Raw genomic sequence first — 12653 nt, forward strand, 5'->3', positions numbered from 1 at the left:
TGAGGCCAATGGGTCAGCAGATGTCTTGGCTCAGGCGATACAGCAAGTTCTAAACATCCTAGAGACTGAAATGGCTAGGGTGTCTGATGCTTCTAGATTTAAGTGTAAATGGATGCGATTGGTTTCTTCACTGTAGTCGCTTTATCTGGGTAGTCAGGTATAGCCGGTGCCAGAATGTAAATGCCAGCTCTCAAGCAGAATTTTGTCCAACTATCCTCATTCTATTGGGCATACAGCATAGTTGCATTTGCCTCCAATTGTGGATGCCTCCATTTAGAGTTTGTCAAGATTCACCACTCTTACCATCCCGAGTGAAGCATCCCTAAAGGACGGTGCAAATTGGAGAGTGTAGGTCCTTCATACATCTATTTTTTGTTGTGGCCGATGCCAACCTAAGGCCCATCATGGCTTCAGCATGTTGCATGTGGTGGAGGAAAAGTGGATGGTAGAGCTTTCTGAGGGCTTACAGTCCAATAGGCCAAGAGCTGCTTAACTTGTTATGACATTATTTCCTCAAGTGTTGTCATTACTTTGCCATATGGACAAGAGTTTATGGTTTTATGCCAAACTCTTCCAGGTACGGAAACCAGACTGGTCCATGCTAAATTTGGAACTCCGGGTAGAAAGGTTCAAGATGGATTCTCTGAGGTCCATCCTAACAGTTTGGAGCTAGGCGAGTTAAGGGTGTATACTGTAATCAAAGACCAGTATGTGCACATTCCCATAAGGAAATAAGATAGGTGCCTTCTCCCAGTTTGCTGTGCAGAACTTGCATTACCAATTCAAGGCATGTCTGTTCATTCTGGTGATTGCTCCATGAATATGGCCGTGATAAAGGCTCTGCTGATGAGGTACAAAAGAATTAATATCATTACCTACCATAAAGATCTTCTGATCAAAGCCATTTCACCATGTTTGTTTCAGATTTGTGTGCTGGAAACCACATAGACCCTGGAATCCCACAAGTGGATTGTTAATTACAAGAGGTCCAACTTCACTCCTTACAGAATATGGTCTTCCTGAGATTTCTGTACGACAATCAACAGCAGCAGGTGTTTCTGTTGGAGGGCAAGATCCTCTCACTGCAGGGTTTGATAAAGTCCTTGTTGGTTCACAAACCGCACCAGATTCACGCACATATACCTCGTCCTGTTCCCAAGAATTAGGTTGAAAGCTACACTGATTCCTGGCTGCATATTCTGCTCCTGGACACCTAAATTTTCTTGGCGCAAGCCCATACATATTAATTCACAAATAAATGTCTTAATTTTTGAATGAGGGTTATTGGAAAGACTGGCTTGATTTTAAAGGTGATACACTATATACAGTTTAACTAAAAGGAGTTCCAGTCCAAACTTATTTCAAAGTGGAACAAGGTTACTAAAGTGTATTCCCACCATTGAAGTCAATGGGTCCCCGCTCATTGGCTGAGAGGCGGAGGATTGCCTCTCCCAGCCAATGAACGTTCACCCAATGCATTTTTATGTGAAATGCTGTGGCTGGAGCAGCATTCGGGAATTACCAAATGATGGTACTCTGTCCGGGGGTTACATGATCGAACCATAGAATTTGACGGCAGATAAGAACCACTTGGCCCATCTAGCCTTGCCCCGTGATTTCATATTTTTTCTTATAAGAAGACCGTGGATGCCTACAGGAAATGAAGAGTAACGGAACCAAGAGGTGGGTATGTTTTGTGGTGTTGTTTTTTTTACAGGTAACGATTGTGGATTCTACTGGACATGAGAACAGAACAGCATAGGGACAAGGTAAGTATGTAGTGTGAATGTATGTATGTGTAATAAAAATATACAACATACTGTATGGTGTGTGTGTCATAATTTTTTAAATATTTGCAGGTGAACTAGAGGTACCAACTGGCCCTTAATGCACTGCATTCTGGTAATTGTGGTTCTCCAAGTAACAGCATATGGGGGAGGTCTGCTTGGACCTCTAGTTCACCTGTAAAGTACAATATTGTTTTTACTATTTGTTACACAATCAACTCCGCATCCAACGCCCAAGGGTCTGGAGGATAGTCCCGTGCTATCAGTCCCGGCCTGGGGTACCTGGTCCCTGAACCTCTCCCACCCTATTACATTTAGCCACATGTCTGATTAATGGGACTTTCTTCTAATTGTTTTGTTCCCTAAGATAACAAAGGTCACACAAATACTAAAGAAAGTAAAAAGGGAAGGCTTTCCAGTCATCTTGGTATAACTGGATGGTCGTGGTAAACGTATAGTTTTAACATGGCAGAGAATCCATCTTGACAGCTTCCACCAAGGTCCGACCTCTTAAACTAAGTCTGCTTTCTTCACAGGAATTTGCAGAAATTGACAATAAAGGTGTGGCTGTTGAAGCCATGATCCTTCAAGAAAAGGGCTTGTCTCATAAAGGAATTAGTACTATGCTTAAAACCATTAACCAATTTCATCCAGGAATTACGATTACGAGTATAGAAGATTTCTATTGGCATGAGACACAGGGTTTCCCTGCCACATTTAGAGTTTTTAGATCCAAGTCAATACCTGTGGACTGGGCTGACGGGGGTCAGCAGAATAGTGGTGGTAGGAGGTCTACTTATAGGTGAAACCCATGTGGTAAATGCTTGGTGCTTTCAGAGAGATCAGTGATATCTGCAAAGCTCCCAGTCTGCCCTGGAACCAACTGAGTGGAACTCAACCTCTTTCCCTGAATGTGTCACGTCTGAGGTTTGGATTTGGTCAGAACAGGCGTGGGAGGCAGAAGAGGAGACTTGGGAGGCATGGATGAAACTGGGTGGCTTGAGCCAGGACTTCCTCTTGTATGATGTGAGGAGTTATATAGACTGTAGAGGATGATGGGCCCGAAGCCAAGGACAGTAAAGTAAATGTCTTTATTGAACAGCAGATTGGAATAGGAACTACAGTATATAAGATACTGAAAAGATGGGCATTGAAGAACTTGATTGGTTTGAGACCGATGTTGATGAATTGAAGAACTTGATTAGTTTGACACCGATGTTGATGAATTGAATACTGGATTGGTTTGAGATTGATGATGATGATGAATTGCAGTACTGGATCAGTTTGGGACCAGTGTTGAATATATTGGATGTAAATAATGATTGGAGTAGCAGATGGGACTAATGGTTGGAGGTATAGGCTGGGAACAATGTTAGTAGACATGAGCAATCTCTGTGGTAAACCAAGACTGGGTGTTAAATGAAATAGAGACTTGTAACCAGACTTGGAACTGGAATCACATGGACTGGAACTGTTCAGATACAGAGTACCTGGGAGCTCAGCACAGAGCTGTAACTTCAGCAGAAGCGACGTTGTACTGGCAACAGAGGCCAGTCATGAAATGGAATTTATAGGAGAGGATCCCAGGGATTAGATGCTGCGATCAGCTGGTCTGGGAGCAGCACTCTGAGTGAAGGAAGAGTGTCAGGTGACAGAGTCCGACATGGCTGCGCCCATTGATGTACGGTGAGGTAAATGGCTGGGGAGGCACTGGCTAGTATCAGAGCCAGAATTACATATACATATATGAACCTCAGGGTTCATGTGGGCATTATACAAAGGTGTAACAGTATATAGTGCTGGAAAGTTGGTGTGGTTTTTTTAACTCAAATAGCTATTATTACATTACAGATCATACACATCAATAAACACATAAGTTTATAGCAGTAACAATATGGTCTCACATTCTGTTATACAATCTGCAATACATTATATAGCACATAGACATTAAAATTGAATGATATGGGAAGAGAAGAAATGAATGGAGGACAAAAAGAAATAAAAAGGGGGAATAAAATAAAGAGTACACACCTACTAAAAACATTTAAATTAACATAAAAAAATTACTGGAATTATCATATAGTATATGTATATGGAATACTAGCTGAAGTCATCATCGAGACACGAGTGTCATAAAAATTAGACCAGGGGCGCCATTTAATCAGTGGGGATGAGGTAGAAGTGGAATATTAAAAACCAAAAGTTTCCATTTCAAAGCTTCTTTGGACCTTAGACACTATTTTCGATAGAAGAGGGGGATCAGATCTTTTCCAGTATTGTGCTAAGGCCGCTCTTGTAGCTATAAAAATAAGTCCAATAACATATATGTTATGGGCTTGTACTGATAAGGGAAAATAATGTAAAAGAGCAATTTCTGGAAGTTGTGGTATGACCTCCGAAGTGACCTAGGCAATTAACTGAAAGACTTCTGTCTAGAGAATTGATTATAGGACAAGACCAAAAAGTGTGTGTGTACAAGTGTGCCCTCGGATCCACAATTTCTCCAACAAAATGTAGAAGTCTCAGGCCATATTCTGTGCAATTTATCTGGAGTGTGGTATAGACTTGTATAAATTGAAACAAAATTTCAGAGTGATTCAGACATTTGGACATTTTAAAGGTATTTGTAAGTATTGTAATCCAGTCCTCATTTGTCAGGGATATTTTAAGTTCTGACTCCCATCTGGTTTGTATAGAAATGTTTTTGTCTTCCAAAGGGGACATAAGCATTCCGTACCACATAGATATACCGCCTTTATGGCCAGTAGTGGAAAATGTAGACATTATGTATGGAGGTGTAGAAGGGAGGGGTTGTGCCGGAGAGGAGGTGGATAACACCCAATGCCTTATTTGCACAAATTAGTAAAAATCATTCTTAGAAATAGAATACTGGTCTTGGAGTTGTTGAAATGACCTAATATGTTGGTCGATGTACAAATCTTTAACTTTTAGAATACCATGCTCATACCAATTGCGTAGGAATAGGTCGGGAATCAATTTTGAGAGTGCCAATATGGAAATGTTAGAAGATGGAAGAGAAAACTCACCATGCGCACCAATCAGTTTATCCCAAACTATGAGGGTATCAGACACACTCCTTAGAGTAAGAGAATAAGGTTTATCCACAGCATTAACCCATAACAGATCTCGTAGAGGAAAAGCTTTACACATAGAATATTCTATATCTACCCATGGTTTAGTGGGAGGAGGAGAAAGCCAATCTTTCACCTGGTTTAGAAAACCGGCATGCTGATACAACTCAAGGTTAGGTGCAGCCAAACCACCTCTAGCCTTAGATCTAAATAAACAGACTCTAGCCATACGAGGTCAGTTACCCTTCCAAATAAACATGGCAATAACTGAATAGGATTTATTTAGAAAGCCTGATGGGACCAAGTACTGTATAGCTCAAAATAAATAAAGAATTTTAGGTTAGTAACATCATTTTCACGGAGGATAGACGTCCCATCCAGGAGATTTCATAGTTTACCCACATCCTAGGAAGTGCAGAAAATTGGTCTAGAAGTGGCTGATAATTACACTCTATAACATCCTGCAATTTTAATGGTATTCTAATTCCTACGTATCTAAGATCAGAAGTCTGCCAAGCATAATGATAATGAGTTAGAAGTGTATGTAGGGAGGTTCGATCAATATTATATGCCAATGCTTCAGTTTTTGAGGTATTTAATTTATAGTATGATGCTGCAGAATACAGTATGAAGAAAGGGTAAAGAAATTTCAGGTTTTGTGACAAAAAGTAGTACGACATCAGCAAAGAGACATATCTTATGCTGAGTAGAACCAATAGAGAAACCTTCAAAGGAGGGGGAGGATCTATTTTGTTCAGCAAGGGGTTCCATAGCTAGTGCAAATATTAAAGGTGATAGAGGGTACCCCTGTCTTGTCCCATTGTAATATTAAAACTATTTGAGAGAAAACCATTACTATAGATAGGGGCCGAAGGGATAGTGTATAAATTTAAAATAGCCTTCAGGAACAATCCAGAGAAGCCAAACCTAGCAAGAACCCGAGACATACTGTATATAACCAATGTAGCCTATCGAAGGCTTTTTCCGCGTCGAGGGAGAGTAGGACCATAGGAACAGGATGAGCAACATGAGCTTCCAGAAGGGAAAAAATTCTTCAAGTATTATTTGGGGCCTGTCTTCCCATGGTAAAGCCAACTTGATCGTGAGACACCAAATCAGGAAGAATAGGATTCAAGCTATTGGCTATTCGATTTGCATAAATTTTAACATCGGAATTCAATAAAACTATTGGTCTGTAGTTTTGGTATGATGTCAGATCCTTGCCAGACTTAGGTATAGTAATGATTTGAGCCACTAACATTTCTTTAGGAAATTAGTTGTTACATCATTACAAAGATTAACTAGTATAGGGGTTAGAGTACACTGGAAATGGAGATAAAACTGTTAATAAACCCATCTGGGCCAGGGGCTTTATCTTTTTAAGAGATTTGATAGCTCATTGGACTTCATCATTACTCCAAGAGAAACATAAAGCAGCAGCATCTATATAAGAAAGACGCTGCAGATTAACGGAATCTAAAAAGCATTAATTGAAACTTCAGAAGTTTGAGGAATAGAACAGGGGTGGGGACCCTTTTTTCTGCTGAGGGCCATTTTGATATATATAACATTATTCGTGGGCCTGGTGCAGACCACACCCCCTCCATTGATGTCGCATGGGGCGGGGCCACAATCGCCGGTGATTACAGCAATGCCCGGAGCATCCTGAGGATGCTCCGGGGAGCTGTAAGGGCAGCGGTGTGACCATCTGAAGAATCCTAAGGATGCTCCAAGCAGCACTACCGCATAGATTCTGGCTGCAGGGGGCCATTCTAGGCACCATTCTAGCCAGATGAGGCTAGCAGAAAAAAGCTCTGAGGGCCAGACCAAATGATTCCGTGGGCCTTATATGCCCCCTGGGCCTGAGGTTCCCCATCCCTGGAATAGAAGAATCCTGAATAAGGTTATAGTTTCTCATAATAAGAAGCAAATTGTTGTGCTACATCCCGGGGGTTTGAAATTAAAGTTCCATCAGATTTAGACAGACATTTGATACTATTAATAGCATTTTTTCCCCTCAGTTTACGTGCAAGCAATCTACTTGCTCTGTTTCCAAGAGTGTAGAATATTTGGTTCAGCTTGGTGATAGCACGTTGAACCTGAGAGAGGTGCAAATCATTTAATTTCTTCCTGGCCTTGAGCAGAGCAGAGTGAATGACAGAATGACAGAATCTTTTGGGTGTCGCTTTTGTTGAGCTTCTAATTTCACGAGCTCAGATGGGCACGCAAGTTGAACTTCCTGGTTAATTTTGAGACCTTTGACATTAATACTTAAAAAATTAACCATGAAGTAGAATCAGGAATATATGATGTAAAATATCCAGAAGCATTGAAATAAACTTCGTAGGGTGAGTACATGTGTGACAAAAATAAAAATAAAGAACAGGGAAAAATGGGGGAAACAAATGACAAAACTGGAATATAAACAGAAATAGCATCCATAGAGGAGCTAGAGCTTCTGTCACTAAAATAACATGACAGAAAGGTTGAAGGTGTTGGAGGGCAGGCCTGGCTGGAGAACCCACAAACTACCTCAATCTGCAGAACATTTCCTTGAATTATTATATAAATAAAATATTTATATATCAAGCATTGCAAAACTTAGTAGCATATATAATATAATGAATTATAATGTAACCACTAAAATAAAAAAGAGAAAAACAAATCCTTAAAAAGTTACCCAACTAAAGTTAACTTACTACCTATGTACCTACCGCTATCTCTGCTAACCCGCCCCCATTACAATACACTAAATTCAAATTCAAAGTCTTGTTAATCACATTCGGCTTTTAAAGAGCTAACCAAATAACTCTGCAATATGGTATATCACGTAACAGTAGGGCTGAAGTCACATTAACAATTACAAACAACCAGATATGCTCTAAAGAAATATGGTATATTTAAAAAAAAATGCAATTCGTAAAGTGAAATGGAATATTTGTTAGAAAAAGCATAGTTATAAGATCATAATAAACTTGAGATAAGCACAAAATGTAAACATTTAAATAGGAAACATCTCAGCTTCATTCGGCGATAAGAAACCAACACAGATTAACTGTGATTAACTCAAATGACAAATGGAAAGGGGGCAATCTAGAAATGGATGTAGAAGAAGTCTAGTAAATGTAAGGAGCACTTTACCAAATCAAATCATCTCGGCACAGTTGACCACTCCTGTGGGACAGGATTGGGTGAGATGTTAGGAGAACTGTCAATAGAAATGCCCCAATTTTTAAGAATAGCTGGGCCATCTTCTGGTGAATGTATGACTGTGTAGGTATAATATCTTGTTACTATCAATGTAGTCGGAAAGCCCCATCTGTATTGAACATTTCCTTTACAGCGTTTCAGCGTTCAGCGTTTGTAACCGAATCTGGGATATCTCTTATTAATGTTGTCACGTCTGGAACGATCTTCCAAGTCAATCACTTTATCTCAAATAGAGGCCAAATCTTCTTGAAGAGTATTATGCGCTGAGATCAAGTCATTATGAGAAGCTACAAGTTCTTCCATTTTGGTTTGCAAATGGTCTGTACGATCTCCAATTTCACATATGTCAGACCGCAATGCTTGAATGTTGGACTTTAGTTCCGAGGTTATTTCCGTCTTAAATGAAGTCAGCATAGTACAGGGTAACAGGGCCATCTAAAAAGTCTATGTCATCCTGGGAAGGTGGAGCAGGACTGCTCACTTGTTTAGATGAGGTTTTACAGATTGTAGCAGTCTCAGGTGATGATTGTTGAGGGTGACTTTTGCCAGAAGTAGAGGAAGAGCCACAGAAGTGGACAGTTGGAGCAGATTTGGCTGCGTTCATTTTTTTTTGAGCCATGAGGAAATGATTTAGAGAAAAAGTGACCCTTGAAGTGAAATTTTGTATAAATGGAGGTAGCGGTAGAATTTCAAATAGTGGATACATTGAGACAGAAAAATTAAAGCAACATTTTTAGTAGGGGCAGCGGGAGTATCATAGCCAGCTTTAACAAGTGAACATAGTGCACTTCAGCTCACATAGCCACTGTAATAACGCAGAAGATCCACTGGAGGTCAGCGTTACATCATGAATGGAGGAGCTAATTTAGAAACGTTAGAGAATGAAATGGAGATATCAGTGAATATATTTACAATGGAGGAGAAGATATGCTTTAAAACATATAAAGAACCCGTGGAGCAAGTATTTTGAGCTCATAGATAGTAATGTACACTAGAGCAGTTCTGGAATCCAAATATTAGTATTCAATAACAGATAATCAGAAACAGGGATATGATGCTTGTTAAAGGACTGGAGCCTGGTATGGTGCTGTCTACCACAGTAGCATTCACCCCTATTATGAAGAAGCTAGAGATAGGACAGAGACCTCGGTCCAGCCGACAGGTCCCTTACTGTGGTCTCTAAATACTGCATGGACTCAGGGGGAGTGTGGGGAATAGAATCAGGGATACCAGAAGCTGGGAACTGGGAACAAAGTTGGCGGCTGCGTGTATAGGAGCTATAAGTGAGTACCTGACTTTAGACTACAGACATGACAGCCTGCGGGTCCACAGCCAGATTGGGAGCTAATCCCCTCACAGCAGTGGTGATCAAGGCCGATCAGCAGTCTCCCACAACTCCCAATGGTGGTCTCCAATGGTGAAGTCACGGGTGCTGTAAGCTGCATCCGCGACAATCACGAGGGTCCCTGTCTGCAGGTGGGTCATGAGGGAGGGCTCCTAGCATGAAGGAGGTCCGAAGGGTGAACGGAGATCACAGGGACAGAGTAGGAGCCCAGTAGCCAGGAACGTGGCCTCATATCACCACCGTGTCCGCCCACCAGATCACACCCTCAGGCAAGCCTGGGGATTTTGGAGGGTAGATAGGCTGCAGCCTGCAAGGACACAGAAGGTGTCCCCTGGCTCTGTGAACCATGTCCCCCAACAGCAGCAAGCAGGTAGGTAGTGTAGTCGGCGGCTGAAGACTCAAAAATAAGCCTTAATTAGCAAAATTTGGTATGTTTTGTTCAGGGACAGGGCTGCCATCAGAAATCCTGGGGCCCAGTACTGGCAAAATAGGCAGGGCCCCGCTCCCCCCCGGGATGGATGGAGCAGAGTTGACGGCGGGGGGGGCGGCATCAATTGGTACGTAAACCAGTTCAACAACTGCTGTAAAACTCACACACACATCATATATATATATATTATATATATATATATATATATATGGAAATCAACATTGATTCTAATATATATATGTATATATATATAAATGTATGTATGTGTGTGTGTGCGTATATCACACCCACATAAAAATACACTAAAAAGGCCAGATCCACATACAAAGCTAGAAGGAAGGGTAAGTGTAGAAGTGTACGGCACAGGGCAGGGAAGGGCTGGCTGGACAAGGGAGAGGAACAAGGCATGGAATGCTGGCGGGACTAGGGGGGATGAGAAAGGCTGGCTGAACTAGGGGGGAGGCACAGGGTAGAGAAGGCTGACTGGACTGGGGGGGGGACTGGGCAGGGAAGGCTGGCTGTACTGGGGGGGTGGACAGGGAAGACTGGCTGTACTATGGGGGGAGGTACAGGGCGGATAAGGCTGTAACAGGAAAGGGGGCAGTGCAGAGAAGGCAAGGGGGGGAGGCATAGGGCACAGGAACAGGTGGGTGGACAGGGAAGAGTGGCTGAACTAGGGAGGGTAGCATGTCAAGATCAGGGTGTACCTGCTCAGCGGTGCATTCAGCTGGCTGCGCTGGTGCAGCCAGCCAGGTAGAATCCGCCCTACTGCTTAAGTATGGAGAGAGAGGGGGGCCCGGCAGGTGGAATCTGTGCTGCAGCGGCAGCCAGGACTGCAGAGAGAGAATAGGAAGCCGACGTTTGCAGAGCCAATCACAGCTCGCGGACCGGGCAGCCAATCAGGAGCGGCCGCTACGGCTGCTCCTGATTGGCTGCCGTTCCGCGATCTCAGGCTGGCTTGCGGCCACCCTGCTTGTATATTCCTCCCTGCTGTCACTTGCTGCTGCTGCAGCGGCGCTGCTACCCGCCGGGCCCCCCTCTCTCTCCCCTTCCTCCGGGCCCGGGACTCGAGACCCGGCGGTCCCCCCCTGATGGCGGCCCTGTTCAGGGATGTGTGGAAAAGGTAGACAGAGGAGATAGTGCCTCACCTGCCATACACTTTTTACTCCAGAGTTTGACTATAAAAATGATTAGAATACAAATAAAATATTTATAATATTTTCTTTCATATTTTCTTGTCATTATTATAGTCAAAACCTAAGTATGACAGGAAAGGCTCTACTAACCTGCCTCACTTGACTGCACAACATTTACTCTTGCTCCCATACTGTGGTTTAGATGGAACTCTGGGGTGCAGCCTGTGTGCTATCATGCTGGGAAGACACTGTGAGCAAGGTGCTGCGGAGAGCCATTTCCATACTTAGTGACAGGGCATTGAGCGGACAGGGCAGGAGCAGCACAGACAGACCTCAACACCAGCCGGGAGCGATATGCTGCCTAAGCGGAACTCTGTGCTATACAGAAGTGATGCACAGTGTGAGCGGACCTCAGCGCTAGCCTGGACAGAGAGGTAAGAAAGTGTTTTTTTTGTTTAAGTAAATTCTATTGAAAATGTTTTAAATGCTTAAACAAATAAAACACAGATGTGCACATTGATAAACATTATAATACAAAAGGGGTCACAAAATATGATAAAAACCATCTTGTGACAGCAAAATCAATAATCACACAATACACATTACAAAACATAAAATGAATAGGTAACAAAGAAAAAGAGAAAACTAAAGGGGAGATAGGAAAGAGCGGGAGCAGAGGAAGGAGGGGTCAGCACCGGGGTCACAATAAATAACTGGCTTACCACTAAGTTATCAGAGAATAGGAACTAAGATGAGCCCATAAGGGATTAAGGGCTGATTCAGAGCTCGCTCTGAATCAGTGCCCGCCTATTGTATTTTTAGAGCGGCCTCCTGGCCGCTCGCATAGCTGTGGGTGACCACCCACAGCTAGTGCGAGTGGCCAGGATGATGGTCGCGATGGTCAAGACCATCACGACCATCGGACTTGCGACGAGACCCTTGTGGTAGGGTCTTGTTGCCCCAAGTCCCAGTGGACTTCTTGCTCTTACATAGCAAGAAGTCCACCCACTGACATCACTTGTGATGTCAGTGGGGCCGGCCCTAGACAGTAGGCGTTCCCATGGGGACACCTCCTTCTGGGCAGCCACGCCCCCGGCACGCCCACCAAAGGGGACATGCTGTCACTCAACATCGACAGCACGCCCCCTTTGTAGCGAGATCTGGAGCGATTGCTTGCCCGTCGCTATGCGGGTCTCGCGCATGCGCACGACGGAGCCGCCTCCATTGTGCGCATGCGCACTGGGCCAACATCGACCCGCTTGCGAGCGCTCAGTGCTCGCGAGCGGATCTGAATCAGGCCCTTATAGCGGTCAGATTCGCAGAATTCCATCCTAGTGAACCATATCACTGAATAGACCTAAAACTTATCAGGAGACATAATAATATCATCAGTAGACCTATACATTTTGATTTGTTGAAACCAGTCATTCAGGGTCAGGGGAAGGCAGACCTCTAGCGCACAGGGATAACAGCCTTAGCCAGACTATTGAAATATATAAACAGCAATTTTTTTATACAAAGATAAGGGTGAGGTTTGAAGGTTTAAAAGCCAGAATTCAGGCCCCTCTGGTACCTCTGAGCCCAATGACTGAAATCACCCCGTGCCAGAAAACCAGCAAGACTGGACAAGACCATCATATATGGAGTGGGATC

The sequence above is a fragment of the Taudactylus pleione genome, unplaced genomic scaffold (genome assembly GCF_031769625.1).
Source record: "Taudactylus pleione unplaced genomic scaffold, aTauple2 ptg000253l, whole genome shotgun sequence".
In the NCBI taxonomy this organism is placed as follows: Eukaryota; Metazoa; Chordata; class Amphibia; order Anura; family Myobatrachidae; genus Taudactylus; species Taudactylus pleione.